Source organism: Triturus cristatus, chromosome 8 (genome assembly GCF_964204655.1).
Source record: "Triturus cristatus chromosome 8, aTriCri1.1, whole genome shotgun sequence".
Lineage (NCBI taxonomy): Eukaryota > Metazoa > Chordata > Amphibia > Caudata > Salamandridae > Triturus > Triturus cristatus.
In genome coordinates this window covers 349,067,303-349,088,484 of record NC_140591.1, presented here as the reverse complement: position 1 = coordinate 349,088,484, position 21,182 = coordinate 349,067,303, and positions in this window count along the sequence as shown.

Genomic DNA, 21,182 nt, shown 5'->3' with positions numbered 1-21,182 from the left:
AGTGTCCCCAAGTTTAAAATCATTGCCAAACGCGTTTCGAGCACTCCTTGTGCCCTTGATCACTGGCTGAAATGAACGAAGGAAACGGAATTTGCTCGGCACAGGTGCTTTATTTAAATGAAAGTCCCGCCCATGTGGGCATCGGCAGGATGGAATTCTGGTCTTGGTAGTCCTTACAATTCCTGCCCTGAACTCGTGCCAAATAAAAATCCCCAGTGGGCTCCGTAAACCAACTCAGTTCAGTTAAGTATGTATATTTCCAAGTGGAATTGATGTTACGTAAAGTCTCTTTGCTGAACAAAAAACTTGTCAGGCATCCTCATCGGGCTACCTCTGCGTTTTGATATATATATATATGGCACTCGCCAGTAGGTAGTTATAGTTAGGACCTATTTTCCATAGGAAATCCGCAACATTTTATTTGGAATAACGTTAGCGCCGATTGACAAATGTTCGCGAAATTTTCCAAACTTTTGGCCGGCTCCGGTCCGCTCCTATCCTAAAAATTTCATGGTGATTCGTCAAGCGGAGGCCGAGAAAAAAAAAATATATATATACATATATATATATATATGTAGATATATATATGTTTTTTATTTGAATTATTAATTATCTTCATATTAAGAGTTTATATTTGTTGTAAATGATTAAGGTTATTCAAATATGTTATGTGTTTGATGATGTACTTTCCCTACTGTTGCACAGACTGGAGTGGGAATAGTAATTTTAACCCCACCAAAGTTCAATGCTCTCCCTACTGTTGCACAGAATGGAGCGGGAATAGTAAATGTTAACCCTCTGCAGTCCAACACTTTCCCTACTGTTGCACAGACTGGATTGGGAACAGTACGTATTATCCCTGTATAGTCCAACGCTCACCCTACTGTTGCAAAGACTGGAGTGGGATTAGTGAATGCAATCCCTCCAAAATCCACTGTTTTCCCTAATGTTGCACAGGCTAGAGTTGGAATAGTAAATTTAACCACTCTGAAGTCCAATGATTTCCCTACTGGTGCAGAGACTGGAGTGAGAATAGTAAATGTAATTCATCCAAAGTCTAACGCTTTCCCTACCATAGCACAGACTGGAGTAGGAATTCAATGCTTTCCCTACTGTTGCACATACTGAGTGGGAATAGTAAATTTAACCCCTCCAAAGTCCAATTCTTTCTTTACTGTAGCACAGATTGGAGTGGGAATAGTAAATGTAATTCCCCCAGAAGTCCAACGCTTTCTCTACTGTTGCACAGACTGAAGTGGGAATAGTAAATTTAACCCTCCAAAGTCCAACGATTTTCCTACTGTTGCCCAGACTGGAGTGGAAACAAAAAATCCTACATCTCAGAAGTCCAACATTTTCCCCAACTGTTGCACAGACTGGAGTGGGAATAGTATATTTATTATACTTAATTTATTTTCCTAATACTGTTTAACCCCTTTGCTTATAGGCCTCCCCCCCCACCAGTGCTAAGCCTTTTTTTTGGCAATTAGGGGTAGTTCACGCTTAAGCCTCAATAATGTTTTGTCCACATAAGGTATCCGCGCCAAATTGCATTCTATTTTTCCAACTTCCTGGGGGTTCTAAAGGTACCCAAGGTTTGTGGATTCCCCTGGAGGGGACCCAGAAATGAGCCAAAGTACAGCTAAATTTGAGGCTTTCACGAAAAATGGGAATAAGTGCTGCAGAAGAAAGTGTCATTTTTTCCTCCTGAAAATGCATCAACAAAGAGTTAGCAGTGCTAAAATCACCATCTTACCAGCTTTCAGGAACAGGCAGATTTAAATCATAAAACCACATTTTTCAACACAGTTTTGGCATTTTACTGGGAGCCTGTTTTTCCTATTTTTTGTGCTTTCAACCGCCTTCCAGTTAGTGATGGAAACAGGTGTGAAATCCACAGTGGATCTTGGAAAGCTATATATTTCTGAAAAGCAGACACAATTCTGAATTCATAAAGGGGTAATTGTGTAGATCCTTCAAGATTTTAAAAAAAAAAATTGTTGAAATAAAAGAATATTGAAATTGAGTTGAAAAAACAGTCATTTGCATCTATGTTTATATCTATAAACTTCTTCTTACTGTGGCATATTTTCAACAAAAAAATACCTTTACAGCTGCTGGATATTTCTGGTTGTGGGGATATATAGTGTTTGTAGGTTCTCCAAGAACCAAAGGTACCCAGTGTGTGACTCTCAACAGGTTTTTTTTACCCAGAATCCCCTGCAAAGCTCAAACTTTGCCTAAAAAACACATTTCCCTTGCATTTCTGAGAGGAATCTGCAGGCAACCACACATTTCCTATCACCCAGCATTCCCTCAGGTCTCTGCATAAAAATGCTACCTCATTTGTGTCGGTGGGCCAACTGCCCACAACGGAGAAGGGACCAAAACATATTGTGGAGAAATCAAAATTATCTTTCAAAACAACAACCTGGTTTCGCAAGTGGGGGCACCTGCGTTTTTGGTCCTGGGCTTGGTGGCCATTTAGGGAAACATACAAAACCCAGATATTTATGTAAACTAGACACCCAGGAGAGTCCAGGGAGGTGTGGATTGGATGTATCCCCCAACATTTACTTATGCAGAATCCCTTGCAAACCTCAGATGTAGTTAAAAAGTCACAATTTCTGAACATTTCTGTGTGGGAAAGTTGTGGCATCACTGGGCTGTCACAAATTTCCTACCACGCAGGGTTCCCCCAGGTCTTTTGATAAAAATACTACCTTACTTTTGTCAGTGGGTCAAGTGCCCGTGACAAGTAAGGTTTTAAAAGGTTTTGTGGAGACATCAAAATTATCTATCACAAAATGACCTTTTTTTGCAAGGGAGCATCTACGATTTTGGTCCTGGGCTCGGCGACCTTCTAGGGAAAGCTACCAAACCCAGACATTTCTGAAAACTAGATGCCCATGTGAGTCCAGGGTGGTGTGACTTGTGAGGATATCCCAATGTTTTCATACTCCAGAACCCCTGCAAACCTCGAATTCAGCTAATAAGTCAAATTTCTATCACATTTCAATGTGGGAAAGTTGTGGGATCATGGGCCGGCACAAATTTCCCTCCATCCTGCATTGGTATTATCCGTGCTGTCATAGAAAATGTCATGAGTGATATAATATTTAGGGTAATTCGTAGTGCATGGTGAGGGCACAAGTTACAGTTACCTTAGGGCACAAGGTATAGTTTCTTCAGCTAACTCTAACTGTTACTTAAGATGACTTTAACTATAACTGCTGAGTTACTATAGTTTGTGTGTGTGTAAAATCAGAACCTAACTATAAAGTCCTTGTAACCTTCAGATTTTTAGTGATTTTCTAAGGAATTTTTGTATTATATTTCCTGACTTTAAGTTCCCTGTAACCTTTGTCTTTTTCAGTGAATTTCTGTGTTTTAATGCTATTTCCTAACTATAAAATCGTTGAAACATTTTGTTTTTTCAGTGAATTTCTACATTTTTTATGATATTTCCTAAATATGACATCCTTGTAACCTGGATGTGTTAGTTGGTGTGTGAGTGGTTGTGTGGGTATGTAAATGGGTGTGTGAGTGTGTGGTGGGTGTGTCAGTGCATGTGTGGCTGGCTGTGTGGGTTTGTGAGTGGCTGTATGAGTGGCAGTGTGGGTCTTTGAGTGGGTGTGTAAGTGGCTGTATGAGAGTGTAAGTGGGTGTGTAAGCGGCTTTTTGGGTCTGTGAGTGGATGTGTGAGTGGCAATTTGGGTTTTTGAGTGGTGTCTTCAGTTTCTGAGGGGGTGTGGGAGTGATTGTATGGGTGTGTGACTGATTGTATGGGTGTGTGAGTGGTTGTGGGGCTGTGTAAATGGTTGTATGAGTGGGTGAGGGAGTGGTTGTGTGGTTGTGTATGTGGGTGTGGTAGTGTGTGAGTGGCCATGTAAGAGTGTGTGTGACTGTCTGTGTGGATGTGTGAGTAGTTTTGTGGGTCTCTAAGTAGGTGAGTGAGTGGCTGTGTGGTAGTGTGAGTAGTGTAATGGTCTCTGAGTGGGTATATGAGTGGTGTTATGGGTGTGTGAGTGGTTGTGGGGCTGTCTAATTGGTTGTGTGAGTGTGGGAGTGCATGTGTGACTGACTGTATGGGTCTGTGAGTTGGTGTGGGAGTCATTTTGTGGGTCTTTGAGGGGTTGTGAGTGGTGACTGTGTGGGTGTGTGAGAGGGTGAGTGAGTGGGTGTGTGAGTGCATGTGTGGGTCTGTGAGTGGCTGTATGAGTGGTTCTCTGGGTGTCTGAGCAGGTGTGTGAGTGGTTCTCTGGGTTTCTGAGCAGGTGTGTGAGTGGCTGTATGGATATGTGAGTGGTGTTCTAGGTTTCTGAATAGGTGTGTGAGTGGTTGTATGGATGTGTGAGTGGCTGTCTGTGTGTAAGTGACTGTGTGACAGAGTTGTGAGTGGGACTGCATGTGGGTGTATTTTTATGTCTCGCACAGGCAGTGCATACACTGCCTCTACGAGGCATCAAGTAATCTGTATTACTAGTGAAACTCCACCCATTGTGTTTCTCTTTGTTTTGTCACTTGCCATTGGTTAAACGTGGCAGTGCTGTTTTTATCTCGCTCATTGATTGACTGGTGGTCCGATACCTCATTTCCGCTTTGCTTCCATTTTGCAGGAAGCAGCACCGACCAATTACAATGTAGTTCCACTGCTGGCTATTATCGTTTCATTTAGGGACTACTTGTTTTATGTAGGCATCGCACATGCACGCCTGGGCAAGAATAATAATGTTTTAACTTTTACGGCGTGGAACGCTGCCCCATGCCTTTCTTTTTATGGGTATTTGTTTAATACAATGGCGGCACCAGGGTCCAGGCAAACGCAGCCTCCCGCCAGCTGTGTCAACAATCTGCCGATCGTCGCACAAAAACAAAGGTCTTCTTGGTGGCTGTCGCTCTGCCTGCAGGTTCCGCGGGGCTGCTCGGCGGTGGAACAACAGAGCTGTGGAATGCGCTGTCTTGCAATCGGAGGCCGGGGCGTGACTTGTATAAACATCGGAAACTCTTGCACTTGTAGTATAATTAAGGTGAGCATTATAAAATGGCCGCCCCTTCCCCACCTCTGTCTACTGTTGGTTTTGGCTGCAAGAGAACGGAAAAGCCGAGTTACGACCCACACTGCTTGTGTGCCAGCCGCCCCTGTGCCTGGGACGTGTGAGCTCAGTGCATTGTGGAGTTTAAGGAGTGATCCGAAAGTTCAGCCTCCCAGCTCTCCTCCCTGGCTTGTCCTCCGGAGGGATGGCACCCCTCGGCGTTTGTGGTTAGTCACTTTGAGAGCACAGGGGCTGTGTACTATTTAAAGTACTGACCCCCGCCTCAACCCCAAAATACATAAACATTTAGACAGGATTGGAATGGAGATGAACTTCGGGGTCCCTTCAGGAGAACCTCAGAGCAGGACTGCCTCCAATGGAACCGGCTCTACACCCCTCCGCAGTCTGAAACCTCCCTGCACCAGCCTCACAGGACCCTGCCCAGCCCGACCCCATCTGGCACCGAGGACACCGCTCCTCAAGCCTGAGTGCCCCACCATGGGCTTCAGGACAGGTAGGACCCGAGCGGCAACTCTTACTCCTTCCCTCACCCCCTTTCCACATTCAACATTCCCAACTGTTCTTACTCCTTCCTGCTAGCCCTCACTCCTCATTTCCTTTGTCTTATGCCTCATTTATTTCCCTCTATCTCTTCCCCCCTTCCTCCATCACAACCCTAGTCTCCCTCTCTTGCACCATCCCCCTATCCATCACTCGTCTCCTTCATATCTCACTCCTTCCCTCCGTCTCTTATACCCTTCCTTCACGTCGCACTGCTTCCCTCTATCCATTACTCCCACTCCACGCCTCTCATCTCTTCCTTCAACCCCCACACCTCCCTCTTATCTCCTTTCTTACTCCTTCCTCTATTCCTCACGCATTCCCTCTATTACACCTTTCCGAATTCTGTCACACAATCCCTCTGCATTTCAAACCCACACTTTTCTTTTTCCTTCTTTCTACTTCTCACTCCTCTCTATACCTCACTTTGCCATTCGTGGCTCATCCCCCATTCCATGCTCATTGTTTTGATATACATAGTTGTATCTATCCCTCACTGCGGACCCTCCATCTATCACTCTTTTCTGCATCCCTCCTGCCACCTTCACACTTTAAAATGTAAAATTCAAAAAGTGTATTTTATTATCCTGCAGAAGCAAATCACTGTAGCACATTCATATTATATCTGCTTTGATAAGCATTTTTTAAGTGATAAATTGAGAAGCATTTTTTAACTCATAAGAGTACAAACAGAAATCTAGAAACATTCATGCCCCTCTATCCCCACCCACACCAATACCAATAGTGAACTAAGAGGCGAGTCATGTATTTTGAGCTCATTTTCTATTTGATAATTTAAAAAAGGAGGCAAAGCGAAATTAAACATTTGCCTAGTATCACACTGTTCAGCAACTACATATACATGTTTAGCCCCTCCTACGCCCAGCGTACACAGCCACCCCTCCACAATAAGCCCCCTCTACCACCCAACCCAACACCCCCTCTCCCCCAGACCACCACCCTGCGGCCCTCAGACACAACCCAGACCAAACGTTTTGACCCCTGAGGAAATATTTACCAGTACCCATGCTCTTTCCTCGCTGCTTTCTTTTCTCCTGTTGTTCGCTATTTATGTTACTTTTTCTGTCCTTTACTTCCCTGTTTTACGTTTCCTTGTCTGTCAGTTTCACAGTCAATCACTCTTTCCTGCCTTTTTAGGTCTCGCATATGCTTTTATTGTATTATTCCTTTGTGCATGCGTAATTTCAATGTACTGTATCTATTTATTTTCCGGTGTTTCCACCATTAGTGCGGCGTACGTATAGTCGCTCAGTTATTTGTACTGTCTAATGTTCCCTGCAAAGAGTCTCCCCTATGTATTTTCTGTATCATGTGCCCCCCCTTTCTCTTCGCTGTACAATCTGGCTCCCGAGATTTCCCACTAATCACCTACATACTGCAGGGACTATTTAATTTCCATTCAGTTAGAGATAATTGTATTTGCAGAAGAGGTCTTGAGCACTCCGAATTTAGTGCTGGCTGTGCTGTGCTCTCTCAGTTCCTTGAGCACGGTGGTGGCAGCTTTCACAGCCTCTTTTGGCTCCCGTTTACTCACCACACTGGCCTCATGCCATCCCATCTTCCCCCTATTAACCACATGTGCAGTCTGCTGCCCCCTTCACACAAAACAAAAACACATCCACTTCTATCTCTCTGCATCAGCAAGGCTTCCGCAATTTGTGGGACATTTTAACATTGGGCAAACATCATACTATTCATGCCCATCCTGGGTCCTCTTTCTCCTAGTCTCCATGGGGTGTTCACCTGCATCGACAGATAGGTGATCAGTTGCTTTGGCCTGTTGGCGTCCTCCTCTGTTCGGTGCTCTATTGCTTCTATCTCTTGTCGCTAACTCAGCACAAGCTTGTTATTGCATTCCCACATCTTACAAGGTGTCCTGGCAGAGGAGTGCATTTTTGTTCATATTTTGTCTGCGTGCAGGCACTTACACGCCACACAATTCAACCTACACATTTACATTCCACACCACATAATTCGACAGCAAACCACATAATTCAATTCATCAAGACAATTACACAAGACACCACATATCTCCAATACACACCACTGATTTCATCATCATGCCAGAAAATTCAATAGCACAACACATAAACTCTACTACATACCACTACACAACACAAAATACCATGCCACATAATTACACTCCATAACACATAGTCCCACTCCACATAATTTCAGGACACTAAATACCCCATAATTACTATCCACATAATTCCACTGCACACCATGCCACATAATTCCACCACACAAATCCACACCACACACAATTACAAAACTAACAATTCCAATCCAAACCACAAAATTCAACTCCACACAACAGACATCCGCTCCAAAACACATGGATAAAAGACATTGTAATTTAAAACACCAATGGCTCCAACTTTTACAAATGAAAGACCTATTGCATTGCAAATGCTTGTTTTACATTGGGACCTGGATCCATGGAACTATCACAGATTCACACTGAGACGGTGTGTGAATGTCTGCATGGATATGTGAGTGGGTGAGTGAGTGTCTGTGTGGGTCTGTGAGTGGATATATCAGTGATTGTATGGGTGTGTAAGAAGGTGTGTGAGTGTCTGTATGGGTGTGTGAGTAGGTGTATGGATGTATGAGTGGGTGTGTGAGTGGGTCTGTGAGTAGTTTTTTTAATTGGAATCTGGATCTGTGGAACTGTCACTGATTCACATGGGGTGAGTATCTGTATGGGTATGTGAGTGAGTAACTTTACTAGACGCTGAACGTGGGAAAATCAACAGATGTCTTAATACTGCCCTCACACACTTGATAGTGTCATGCTTCATCATTGGGCCGCATCATACATCCAGGTGCAGACCAACACCTTGGATGGAGCGCAATTTTTAAAGAAGATGAAGAGTAGTGGTGAGGGTAGAGTATAATAAAGAAAGACAAAACGAAACACAAAAGTGTAACTCAAATCAAAAAGGAAAACAAATCTTCTCCTGGAAGAAGGGACCAAGGGAGGTGCAGATATAGATATAAAACTGTCTCGAGGTTAACCCACAAATGTTATTATTGTCAACCTCTGGCAGGATTAAAACCAACGGTATGGGGTAATCAGGGAAGGTAACGACCCTTCAATCCCCACTGCAAAAACCGACATGTTTCTGCCAGCTTTTTGTGTGCCCAACCGGGCATGTGAAAAAGCCTTCTGCTGGGATATCATGATTGAGAGAAAAATATTTTCTCATGCTTTTCCCACAGAGGTTTGGAAGGTGATCTATAAGCTAAACTGAGAGCTTATTTTCTGTAAATTCACATTATCTTTTTCAGTCATGTGAGAATGAAGTCTGACATTCTCAGTAAAACATGTACATCCAACAAGGGCAGAGACTGTCAGTTGATTCCTTTGTGTTCTACTGCAGCTTCCCAGAGTGTTCCAAAGAACAACTAGAGCGCTAACAGTCCTACTTATGATAAACATATGGCACACCTGAAGCCATCTTGCTTGGATTAAAGTGGTAACTCTTAAAACATTTAATTTAAAAAGGAACACAATGAGGGGGTTCATTTTGCCATAGAAATTATGATTAATGCTGAAGAAAGAAAATGAGGGCACATTTTGAGTGACTTCTCAAATCCTCTTCTATTTCATTAAAAAAATCTGACATGCAGACTGAAACATGCACTTTTAATACCAGGAGCAGACTTCCATGGTGAACAGTAGTTTTACTACAGTGATCTAATGAGCAACTAGAGTGCTAACATTCAGAATTTATGGCAAATGTGTGACATATCTGAATACCTTCATGATGGAATCAAAGTAAAAAACTGAAAGCATTTCCTACTGAGGAGACTGCAGTACATGAGGAAATTAGGAAACTTCATAACAAATAAATCTCCCAAGATGGCCACCGGAGAAAAAAGAGCCCAAATGTAGCCCAAAATCACCCAGATGTAGCCCAAATATAGCCCAATGACAGAAGTGTGCAAAACACTTATTATTTTGTGTTTTTGCAGTGTTATATAGTGCAGACTTGTCAGGTATTGGAGTGCTTTACATGAGCATTGGTTACATCACACAAGAACAAATTCATTTTGGTTGTAGACATGGGGAGACTAAGTGATTTGACCAGAATCACAGAATGTCGAGCTGAAGCAGAAACTCCAACCTGGTTCCCCAGTTGCAAAGTCTGCAGTTCTGGAAGTAACACCACATCCTCTCCCCTAAGTGCAACATTTAATCAAGTGGTCAACTGGATAAAAAAACATAAAGGTAACAAATAATTTAAAAGTGCTTTCTCGCTATTTGAAAACTCAGAAAATATGTCCTTATTTTAGTCTTTTAGAGCACTAACCATAATTTTGATGCCAATAAGACCCTCTCATATATGTAATTTCTAAAGGAAATGCTCTAGGTATTGCAGTTTTAATTACATCAAGATGACGTCAGGCGTTCCACACTTTTGTAATAAATATAGAATGTTAGCAATCTAGTTGTTCATTAGGATACTGTTGAGAGGCAGAGGCCAGGGGCACGGACTCTGAAAATTGAAGGCAGGTAGGAGGGTGCAAAGGCAACAATTTAACCACACTGAGCAGGCAGGAAGGGCCGTGGCAGCACAACAGACTATGGAGGGCAGTGGAAAGGGGGACAGGGGCAACAAACCAACAATACAGGACTTGCAAGAGAGGCTGTGGCAATGTAATAGACCATTGTGGGCAGGTCCCTGGTAAAGCACCATTCTGAGGTATTTACGTTATTGACAGACGAGAACCCAGACATACTGTTCTTGAGTGAAACCTGGCTTAAGGATGAACTAACTAGCATCCCGAATCTTACGCTACCAGATGGATTCTCTATGTCCGCCATTAATAGAGACTCTAGGGGTGGCGGCATTGCCGCCATCTATAGAACATCATACACTTGTTCATTTGTAAAGGAAGATATTACGGGCTGCGAGTGCGCACGTGTTAAAATCACCACTAGCCCTCATTTTTCCTTCTCTGGCCTTTTTATCTATAGACCCCCGGGGCCCACCTCTAAATTCACAGAGGAATTCCTAGAGATAGCCCATGCTCTGGTTGCACGCTCCGCTAATTTCACGATCCTGGGGGACTTAAACCTCCATTTCGATTCCATCTCGGATCCAACCATCAGTAATCTTCTAGCGGACCTGACTGCCTTGCAGCTGACCCCTCTGATACAATTCCCTACTCACTCTGCTGGTCACCTACTCGACCCGGTTTTCACTAATATTCCGGAAGCCAGAGCAGATCCTCCTAAACCCATGGGATGGACTGACCACTTCCTTGTCACATTTGTGATACCGGCCGCTATCCAATCTAACAGGGCGTCGTCCGCCTCCTGTCTTAAACGGCCCTGGCACAAACTCCAGAATATGGATCTTCCTGCCAGTTTAGGAGAACCCAACTTTGAAATCACAAATGACATTAACACATCATATGCCGCCTTTCAGGATTGGGTCACCAAAGGACTCGACACTATCATACCTGCCAAATGGACTAGAGGACGGAGCACCCCCTCTAACCCATGGTATAACGAGAACTTGAAAATTCTTAGAAAGGAATGCAAAAGAGCGGAACGTCATTGGAGGAAAGACTATAGGGACAAGGACAAAGCTCTTTATTTGGCCACACTCAAGTCATATCATAAAGCTATACGCACTGCTCGCGCATCCTTCTATGCCAAGGAAATTGACTCCAGCTCCAACCCCACGAAAACAATTTTTAAAGTGGTCCAAAACTACAAAACAGTGGCAACCTTGCCTCGTGTATTTCCTCCACTCAGCAATGCGAGGACCTCGCCAATTTCTTTACAGAAAAGGTGAGGAAGATCTACAACACCTTTTCACATATCCCTTCTGACCACACTAGCTCCCCCAACTTGTCATTTAAAGGTCCCAGGCTCACCTATCTGCCAGCTATCACTCTTGAAGACCTAGCTAAATTATGCAGAAAAGTGAAAACCGGTGCCCCTTCAGATCCCATGAGACCAGCCCATTTTCTAGGAGCTCTGGACTTCTTTCTTCCCTCTTTGGCCACGCTCCTTAATCTCTCCTTTTCATCGGCTACAGTACCCATATGTTGGAAACAGGCCTGTGTCATTATTAAAAAACCCAATCTAGACCCCACAAAGCCGGAGAACTACAGGCCCGTCTCTCTGCTCCCTTGGGTGTCCAAATTAGCAGAAGCCCATGCGAACACCGTACTCACTGACCATATGGCCAAAAATAACATCTTGGACCCCTCCCAACACGGGTTTAGGCCTGGACATAGTACGGAGTCCACCCTTCTGTCCACCACTGAACACCTCCGGAGGATTATGGACACCGGTCAGAGTGCTGCGCTGATATTGCTCGATCTCAGCGCACCCTTTGGCACGGTCTCCCATAATATCCTACTGAGTCGCCTGGAAAGCATTGGGACCAGTGATCTGGCACTCGAGTGGTTCCGATCGTTCCTCACGAGCAGATCCTTTCGCGTGTCAGCCCCCCCATTTATCTCCCAATCACATGCTATCGGCCAAGGAGTCCCGCAGGGCTCTGCCCTCAGTCCATCCCTTTTTAATTTGTATATGCAGCCCCTTGCGGCAATGGCCAAAGAATGGGATCTCACGCTGGTGTCGTACGCCGACGACACACAGCTGGTAATCACCCTTACTGATATGCCCTCGGTCTCTGCCACAAGATTTAGGGATGGGTTGGCCGCAATCGCCAACTGGATGACTGCAAACTGCCTACAACTGAATGCAGGGAAAACCGAGGTGCTACTTCTGGGCAAGAACACCAGTTGTTGGAATGATCACTGGTGGCCCCCCTTATTGGGCCCCATCCCCCCTCCCAAATCTCTGGTCAAAAACCTAGGAGTATGGCTAGATTCTTCGCTGAACTACCAAACTCACACTAAAAAAGTAGCAGCCACATGCATTGGGCTGCTGAGAAGCCTTAATCCCATTCTAGGCTTCTTTGACTCCAAAACACGGCAGCTCATTGTCCAATCCACCATCCTTGCCCGGTTTGACTATGCGAGCGTCCTATTAAGAGGCGCTAACAAAGCCGAAACAACCAGGTTTCAGCGAATTCAGAATTCAGCGGCCAGGGCAATTGTAGGCCTTCCCAGAAGGTGCTCTGCTAGAGCCATCTTACAAAGACTCCACTGGCTCCCAGTGGAAGCCCGCATTCAATTTAAGGCACTTACCATTGCTTTCAAAATCCTTAAAACTGATGGCCCCGAACTCCTCCGATCGCTGCTAACACCTTACACCCCCCAACGCAATCTTCGCTCCATGGGCCAACACTTAGTAGTGGTCCCCCGCACGAAGCTCTGCCGTATCGGGGGTCGTTCCTTCAGACTTTTGGGAGCAAAATTATGGAATTCCCTGCCCCTCCACATCCGCCGTCTTGACAATCTGTCCGCTTTTGGCAAGGCAATAAAAACTCACCTCTTCCCTCTCATGTAGTCTCTACTCTCCCTACCCCCCCCCCCCCCCAGTAGGTTGTGCTATGGTTCTTAGCACCGGGACGCCCCGTTGCTGGGGCAGCTGTCGCGCTCAACAAACCTATAACATAACATAACATAACAATGGTAGTACAACCATACATGCAAACAGACCCGATTCAGCCAGGAAACGTCCAATGTTTTTAAACTCAAATGGGCTTTATTTTATCTGTCTCCTGTCTACAATCTCCTCTTTTTCAATGTAACTCAAAGGGGAAAATCAATACCCCAGTTTTTTTTCAAAATCTCCCTCTTACCCAGTTCAAAATGTTCGCAAGTATGGTACATTGGATCATGGAAGGAAATGGGGTAGGGACATGGACTTGGATAACAGAGGACAGGAGGGACATGGAGAGGTGCACTAAACTGACCCTGCAGGGCAGGCATCAGGGTTTGCAGCAGCACAATACACCACACAGGGCATGCGGGACGGGAGTGCAGCACAACAATCCATAGAAAGCAAGAGGGAGGGGACAGGACCATGCACATGGACAACAGAGAACAGAGGGGCAAGAGGCAGGACCATAATGGACAGACAGGAGAGAAAGCTGCAGCATAACAGGCCATAAAGGGCAGGAGGGATGGATCAGGGGCATTACAATAGAACAGACAAGCCAGGAGGGAGGGAGTAGGGGTCTGCACATGTAAACAGAGGGCTGGGGGCAAGGGGGCAGGGCAGGAGCAGCAAGATAGCCATGGAGGTCAGGCAGGATGGGCACTAGAAGCAAGACACACCATGAAGAGCAACAGTGAGACTGTGATGGCATACACACAGACCATGGAGGGAAGGTGGGAGGGGTTCAGGGGCAGCTAACTGACCACACAGGGAAGGTGGGAGGGGCCATGGCAGCACAGAAGACCATGCATGGCAAGTGGGAGGGTTAGTGGTAGCACAATGGCTATGATGGGCAAGAAGGAGGGTGCAGGGGCATGCACAAAGGACGATGGAGGATAGAAGGGAGGGTCAGGACCTGTGCACAGACAAGAATGTTCAGGGGAAGGGGCCTCACAACAGACCACACGGGGCAGGCAGGAGGAGCAGTTGCAGCACAACAGACCAGGGAGGGCAGAAGGGTGTGGCAGTACAATGGACCATGTAGGACAGGAGGAAGAGGATAGGGGCATGGCATGTGGACAGGCAGGGTGGAGGTGGCAGGGACAGGTTACAGTCATCTGACAATGCTAGGCAGGTGGGAGGGGAGTGGCAGCTCAACAGAACACTCAGAGTAGATAGGAGTGGCAAGTCCATGGAACATGGTGGGCAAAAAAGGATGGAGCAGGGGCATACACAAAGACATCGGAGGGCAGGGGGAAGGAGAATAGGGGCAGCAAGCTAAGCACAGAGTTTAAGCAGGAGGTCAATGATGGGGCATAGAATTGGGCAATGGAGGGCAGGAGGAGTGGACTGGTACATCATACTAAATTGAGGGCAGTGGCAGCACATCAGACCATGCATGGCAGGAGGGAGGAGGCTAGTCCATGGATTCACACAACAGAGGATAGGGAGGAGGGGGATGGGGCAGCAAGCTAACTGTTCAGAGAAGGCGGGCATTAAGGCGGGTATTAAGAACTTTATTGTTTTTAAAACGTGTGTCTGTGCGAACTACTTAAAATATGAACAAGTATGCAGCATAATCTCACTTTTATTCAGGAAGAAGAGGACGTTTGTGACTGTGACTCCGGGCTCACTTGGCAGAAACACCCCCTGACCCTCCACCCCCTATCGCAAAATGTAATGCCCGTGAAAAGGGTAGGTGAACACAGTGTTATATAGAACATAGTCCTGAGAGCACGATTGAAAATGAAAACTAGATATAGTGTATGGTATAAACTATGCACCAAAAAGTGTGATATAAGATGAACCGGGCGTGAAATATAATATGCAATACATTGTGCGCAATGACAGATTCATTGGAGAGCGCGAGATAGCACAGGCACTAGCGCGTGCTATGTGATATGCGCCTTGGAGTGTAATATGCACAGGGCAGTGTTGTGTAACCTAACTAGTCTCTAAAGTTGTAATATAAAATATGTGCTGGGGAGTGTAACGTTGCATATGCACTGTGACAAAGATATGGATCCCAGATTGTAATATGTATGGCATAGCACTGTGCGTTATAACATAGGCATCGAGGAAGGCACGTTAGATGGGGCAATATAACCCGTGCGAAGACAAGTGTGGCATGACATATTCACGGGGTGGTGTTACAGTGCACATGGGCTAGAGAGTGTCATAGCATATGCACTAGCTAGTGGAATACAACACAGAGGTGTGTGGCACTCAGCAGGCAATGGTGGGTGTAACACAGCATTGGGCTCTGCCAGGAGCGCACTGTGACTCTCAAGTGATGTTCGTCCCCTTTCCAGAGAGTAAAATAAAAAGTATTACACATCCGGCAGTGGATGTGTGTTTTATTAACCGTGAGGGGGGTTTCTTGCATAGTTTTGGTCAAATTTTTGTCGAATCCCCTTTGAATGTCTTGGTGTGCATGTGTATTAAATGTGCCCGTCAATAGCTACCCATGTTTGTATAAATAAACGACAAGGGTGTCTACCGGGATTAGGCACGGTAGGGCATCAGACATGTCAGAGCTTCATTAGTGGTGTAAATACATTCCACGTGGATTAATTGTATGCATAGTCGCCTTTTAATGAATATCACGCAAATCGTCATGGTGATAGGTACGTACGGTTTGTCCAGCATGTCCTAGGTGTGTCTATAAATATATATTTTTTAAAAATAATAAAAAACAGTGGCCGGCCCTGGGGATTGGGGTCAAAAAAATATAATTAGGAGACAGGCCCTGGGGGATGGGGTCATCAGGGCCAATAAATTAGAATAAGAAGGGGAACCACACAGCCCCCCTTCTTAAAAAATTAAAATAAATAAAAGACTGGCATCGTGCCGGAGGCCACGCCCCCTCCTTGCAGCACTCTGCAAACACGCCCCCTGGCGAGTTGTAAGTTGGGGAATTAATTCCTCTTCAATACTGAGGGTCCCTGAGGGCCAACTAGCCCAACAGGCATCTCCAGTATGCACCAGGGAGCTGCGCTGCAGACAGGTGTTCTGAGGCCAAGCCCCTTTTTACACCTCTCTGCAACACAGCTCTGTGGCGCTTACTGGAGGTATCTAGTGGTCTAGTTTGACCCTAGGGACCCTTAGGATTCAAGGGGACTTAATCTCTCAACTTTGAACAGCCACAGGGCACGTTTACACAGTGGTGAAGGGAGGGGACGGGGCCTGAGGTGACGTGTGCAAACACGCACTATGGCACGTTTTAAATTGGGGATATAATTTTCCTTCAATACTGAGGGCCCCTGGGGGCTAACTAGCCCACCAAGTGCTTCCAGTAAGCGCCACTGAGCTGCTTTGCAGAGAGGTGGTCCAGGCCGTGCCACTTTTTGCACCTCTCTGCAACGCAGCTCTGTGGCACTTACTGGAGGTACCTAGTGGGCTGGTTGGACCCTAGGGACCCTCAGGATTCAAATGAACTTAATCTCCCAACTAAAAACGGACACAGGGCGTGTTCACACAGTGGTGAAGGGAGGGGATGGGGCCTGAGTTAACGTGTGCAAAAACGCCCTGTGGCCTGTTTTAAGAGGTAGTTTTAATCCCCCTGCCCTATTATATACTAGGGGCTTACAGAGGAGGTCATGCTAATCACAGGGGGACCCCAACGCATAATGTTCCCTAGTGTATGTAGGTGTTTTCACTGTATTCTAAGTGTCTTTTAACATAGCACTGGCTCTAGGACTGCTTAGTCAGACTCAGTTACCACCAGTATCCGTCTGAAAAAGTTGAAGGTACAGGATGATTTTGCAACAAGGCTTCTTTCTGCTCTTCTTTTTGTTCTTTCTGCACGTTATCCTTCTTCCTGCACTTTTCTTCGTCTTTGAGGACTTGAGGTTCTGTAGCGATCCGAACCCGTGTATTCGGTATCGTAGTACAGACACGATTTTGGTACCAATGAACCGTAAATGATCCATTTAATGCATGACAGTGTTTTCGCTGCGCTACGAGCATGAATTCACTGAGAAATAGGGCATTCTGTTGTAAAATCATGGCGTCCATTTTAGATACGGCGCCCATTTTGTTTCTTGCCCTCACATAGTCAATGGACGAGCGATGACCCCGGCGGAATCACCTTGTTAAGGACACGTAGGCTCGAACCCAAGGAAGCTGACGCCGCGTGACTAGGCAGAATCAAGCTGCCTCCCCTGCCTGAGGCCAACCCTGCTATACTGGTCCTCGTGCCCATTGTCCTGATTGAGAGGCCGAAGACGGTAGCCCTGCCCGTTTATTATCCATAAACACCTCTTATCCAACTTTTCTATCCCTTGCACCTGGCTCTGCTCCTCTCCTTCTGGGCTTTTACAATGGGGAGGATACGATTTTTATGATGGGGAGGATCGGTCAAAGAATGGAAAACTGACAAAAAGACTTGATCGAATACCGAAAACCTACGACTAATTATTATTTGGTGTATGTTTATTGTCTGTTTGGGATGCCGGGTTGGGCATGAAAGATATTCGTGTAATGTTGCCTGAAGACATATTTTGTGTATTTAAGGAGCAACCCACTTTTTGCAATTCGAACAGTCTCGTAGATTCTGCCTTTGTGTGGTTCCTATGACTTCTGTGTCCCTGCAGTAAATAAATCTTGGTCTCTGATGCCACCATCGAGAAACCCGCGTCTCTGTTTATTTGTGCACCAAGACAGGAAGGAACTCAGGGGTCTTTGGGTGTTGTTTCTCTGACACCTCTGGACTCTTAAAAGTCCAGAACCTCAATTTGGCGCCCAACGTGGGGCGACGTCATCCGGTACCGGTCCAAAGCCTGAAAAGTTCGAGGAGCTTCGTGTGAAGATTCCGGAGGGAGGTACCCCGCTTCATCGATCCCTGTATGTCGTAAAAGTGGCCCGACGATCTCTTCCACGAGGGTTCCCGTTCCTAGATGGCTACAGAGGACCGCTGCCCTGACTGTCGCCCTGTCTTGGACCCGAGGTGCAGACCTTAGTACGGCGAGACGTAGACGGGTCCTCCTTGGTAGCGTCTTCCACATTTCAGTTAAGTATTAAGTGGGTTGCGCTCAGTTTGGTTGTTCTTTGTTGCTCTTGTTTTGCTCTGGATACGTTTGTTCTTGAATTCGTAGATTATCGTTGGTTGCTCTTGTTAAGATAATCTTTGTTTTGGTATTTGTTCATTTGGTAGGCCTAAGTTCTTTGTGCATTTTGGTTGGAATCTGTCCTTAGTTTATAATGACTAACAGTAGTAATTGTTTCCTGTCCTGGTTAAGTTGCAACGGGGATTCCCGGTTGGAGGATCCGTGTTCGGTTCCTCCGATTGGAACTCCTACATATGAGCTCTATTGTAAACACGGTGTAGGTCCTATCGCTTATAATGAAGTATGGGTCCGTTACACCAGGAAAGATGGTGTCCTTAGTTGGCCACCGCATGGTAGCTTTGAAATTGAAATTCTAGACAATCTAGAAATGAAGTTGTTTAAAAAGAAAGCCCGGCCGCCAATGTTTGATTCTTTTCGCGTGTGGCGTAAAGAAGCCAAACAGAGAGAAATTAGGAAGATGAAGAAGGAACAGAAAGAGAAAGGGTTGACATTAATGGAGTCTGCTAGACAGTTGCATGTCAACGAGACTGAGAAAACAATGGAGATAGCGAAAAGAAAACATAATTTGGCAATTGATAAATGCTACCCTGTCTTGCCATCTTGTCCTGCTAAGCCGATAGAGGACCATGAAAAGGATCCTCTGTTGTCTTATCTGTTGAGATCACCTCCACCGTATGCACAGGGTAATACAGCACCGCAGTTACTACCTGTTGTACAGCCAGCTGCTGGTCAGCCTGGAATAGGTGCTCCACTTCCTTTGATTCAAGCTCCTGTCCCTCCTGTGGTTAATGTTCCCTCGGCACCCCCTCTTCCTGGGTTGCCTATTCCGCCTTTGCCTGTCGTTTCGCTAACTGCTTTACCTGCTACTCCCACCCTTACCATTTCATCTGCTCCAGCTTCCCTGTTCCCGAACTCTGTAAACATTCTGACTCCGCTTTCTGTTCGTCGGAAAATAACCGACTCTGTAACTAATATTTTAACTCCTCTCTATAGGTCTTTAATTGGGACCCCCGTTTCTGACTCTACACAGAGACGTAGCCAGTTTCCTGGTCCCCAGGAACGAGAAATATTAGATTCGACAGCTCTTAGGTGGATGTCGAAAGCTGCGAAGTATGATGCACGAAGAGTGTCAAATACATTTATGCAATGGAATGAACCAACTCAGCGTTATGTCTTTGGCGTGATGTGTTCTCTTGTGCGTGAGCAATGGGACGATGATGACTCAGATTCCGTCCCCTCTGATTTGATAAATATTCAGCAAAAATTCGCCGCAGGAATGGTGATAGGTTCAGAAGTAAGGGAAGCGATAGAACTGATTTTAGCTTATAGGGATGATTCTCCTCTTCGAGCACCAAGGGACTCTGATGGTTCACCGATTACTAGGAAAAGACGAGGTCAATATCCGATGAGGGAAGTTCCGCCGATATGGCGTGATGCAGTTCAAGCTGATGCGGCTAATGGTATTGTAGCTGCTCCGGCACATTTCCATAGAGTGTGGATACACATCCCTTGGAAGCGGGCCGAAGTATTAGCAGTAAAACAAGCGTTGCCGGACCCGCGTAAGAATCCTGCTGGTTATTATAAAGAGTTAACGCAGACAGTTCAAGCGTGTGTCATGAATTTGGCAGACATCGAAATGCTATTTGGCAATGTAGTGCCACAGCCTATATGGGCCAAGATTCGGCAAGAGAACCACCCAGTCGCCTTAGGAGGTGATTGGCCAGCTATTATAGCGGCAGACGCGCAACAAGTTGGTGGTGCTAAACCTGAGCCTCTGATTGCTGCTTTACCTGGCAGAATAATTAACCTGATGAAAACGCTGATGCCAGCGTTACGGGTAAATTGGGATAAACTATCAGCATGCAAGCAGAAGAAGGACGAAAGCGTCTCTGACTTTTTCACTAGATTTGAAGAGACCTTTGTAGACCACAGTGGGCAAGATATGAGTACTGAGGGAGGTCAGAGGTTGTTTGTCGACAAGTTTGTGTTTAATTTACTGCCTGAGCTTAGTAACAAGTTAAAGGATTCTGAGAGTGCATGGGCAGTGTCGACGACAGCACAGATACTTGTAACTGCTCAGTATTACGAGAATAGAGAGAAAGAAGAGAAGGAAAAGTCAGAAAAGAAGACAAAAGATTTGAAAACTAAAGTTCTTTTGCAACAGGCGTATCCGCCACGCTCGAATCAGTCAGATTCACAGCAGCGACCCCAGTTTCAGCAACAGCCACAATTCCAGCAAGGGACGTCCCAAAGATTTAATTATGGTTTTACCCGACAACAGTTAGCATGGAATCAGTGTGCCTATTGTAAAAAGGAGGGCCATTATAAGAACGAGTGTCCAGTACTGCACACACAAACCAGTGGCGTCCCAGCTCAGAGAGGCAATGCTGGGTTTATGCAAGCTCCTAGAGGTAGAGGACGTGGTACAATGACTCCACAAGTTGATCGCCCATCAAATTATTTCGATCAGCGAAATGTACAATCTACGCAACTAGGTAGATCTTCACAGTATCATGTTGAGGATTACTATGAAAATAATGAAGAGATTCAGAGAAGCGAGTACTAGGACTGCCACAGGCAAAGAGAGGGAGTAGTATCAGTTCCAGTTGATCAGAGTGGACCTTATGTCGCAGTAGTTACATCAGGCGTGGTCGAACCGTTTCTGTTGGATACTGGTGCGGCAAAAAGTTCAATTATGCATGCGAAACTCCCTGGCGCACCTTTGTCTGGCTTAACGAACACTTCAGTAGGTTTCTCAGGCGCCCCTGTTCACAATCTTGTTTCTAGTCCTTTGTCAATTTCTGTTGGACCATGCGAACTAGAAGCACCGCTTATTCTAACAACCGGTTGTAATGAGAATCTGCTTGGTTTAGATCTGTTGAAACGCCTGCATGCGACACTGTACTGTTCTCCTTCGGGAGTGCAGCTCACATTAGGCAAGAGAGTCATTTCTCCAAT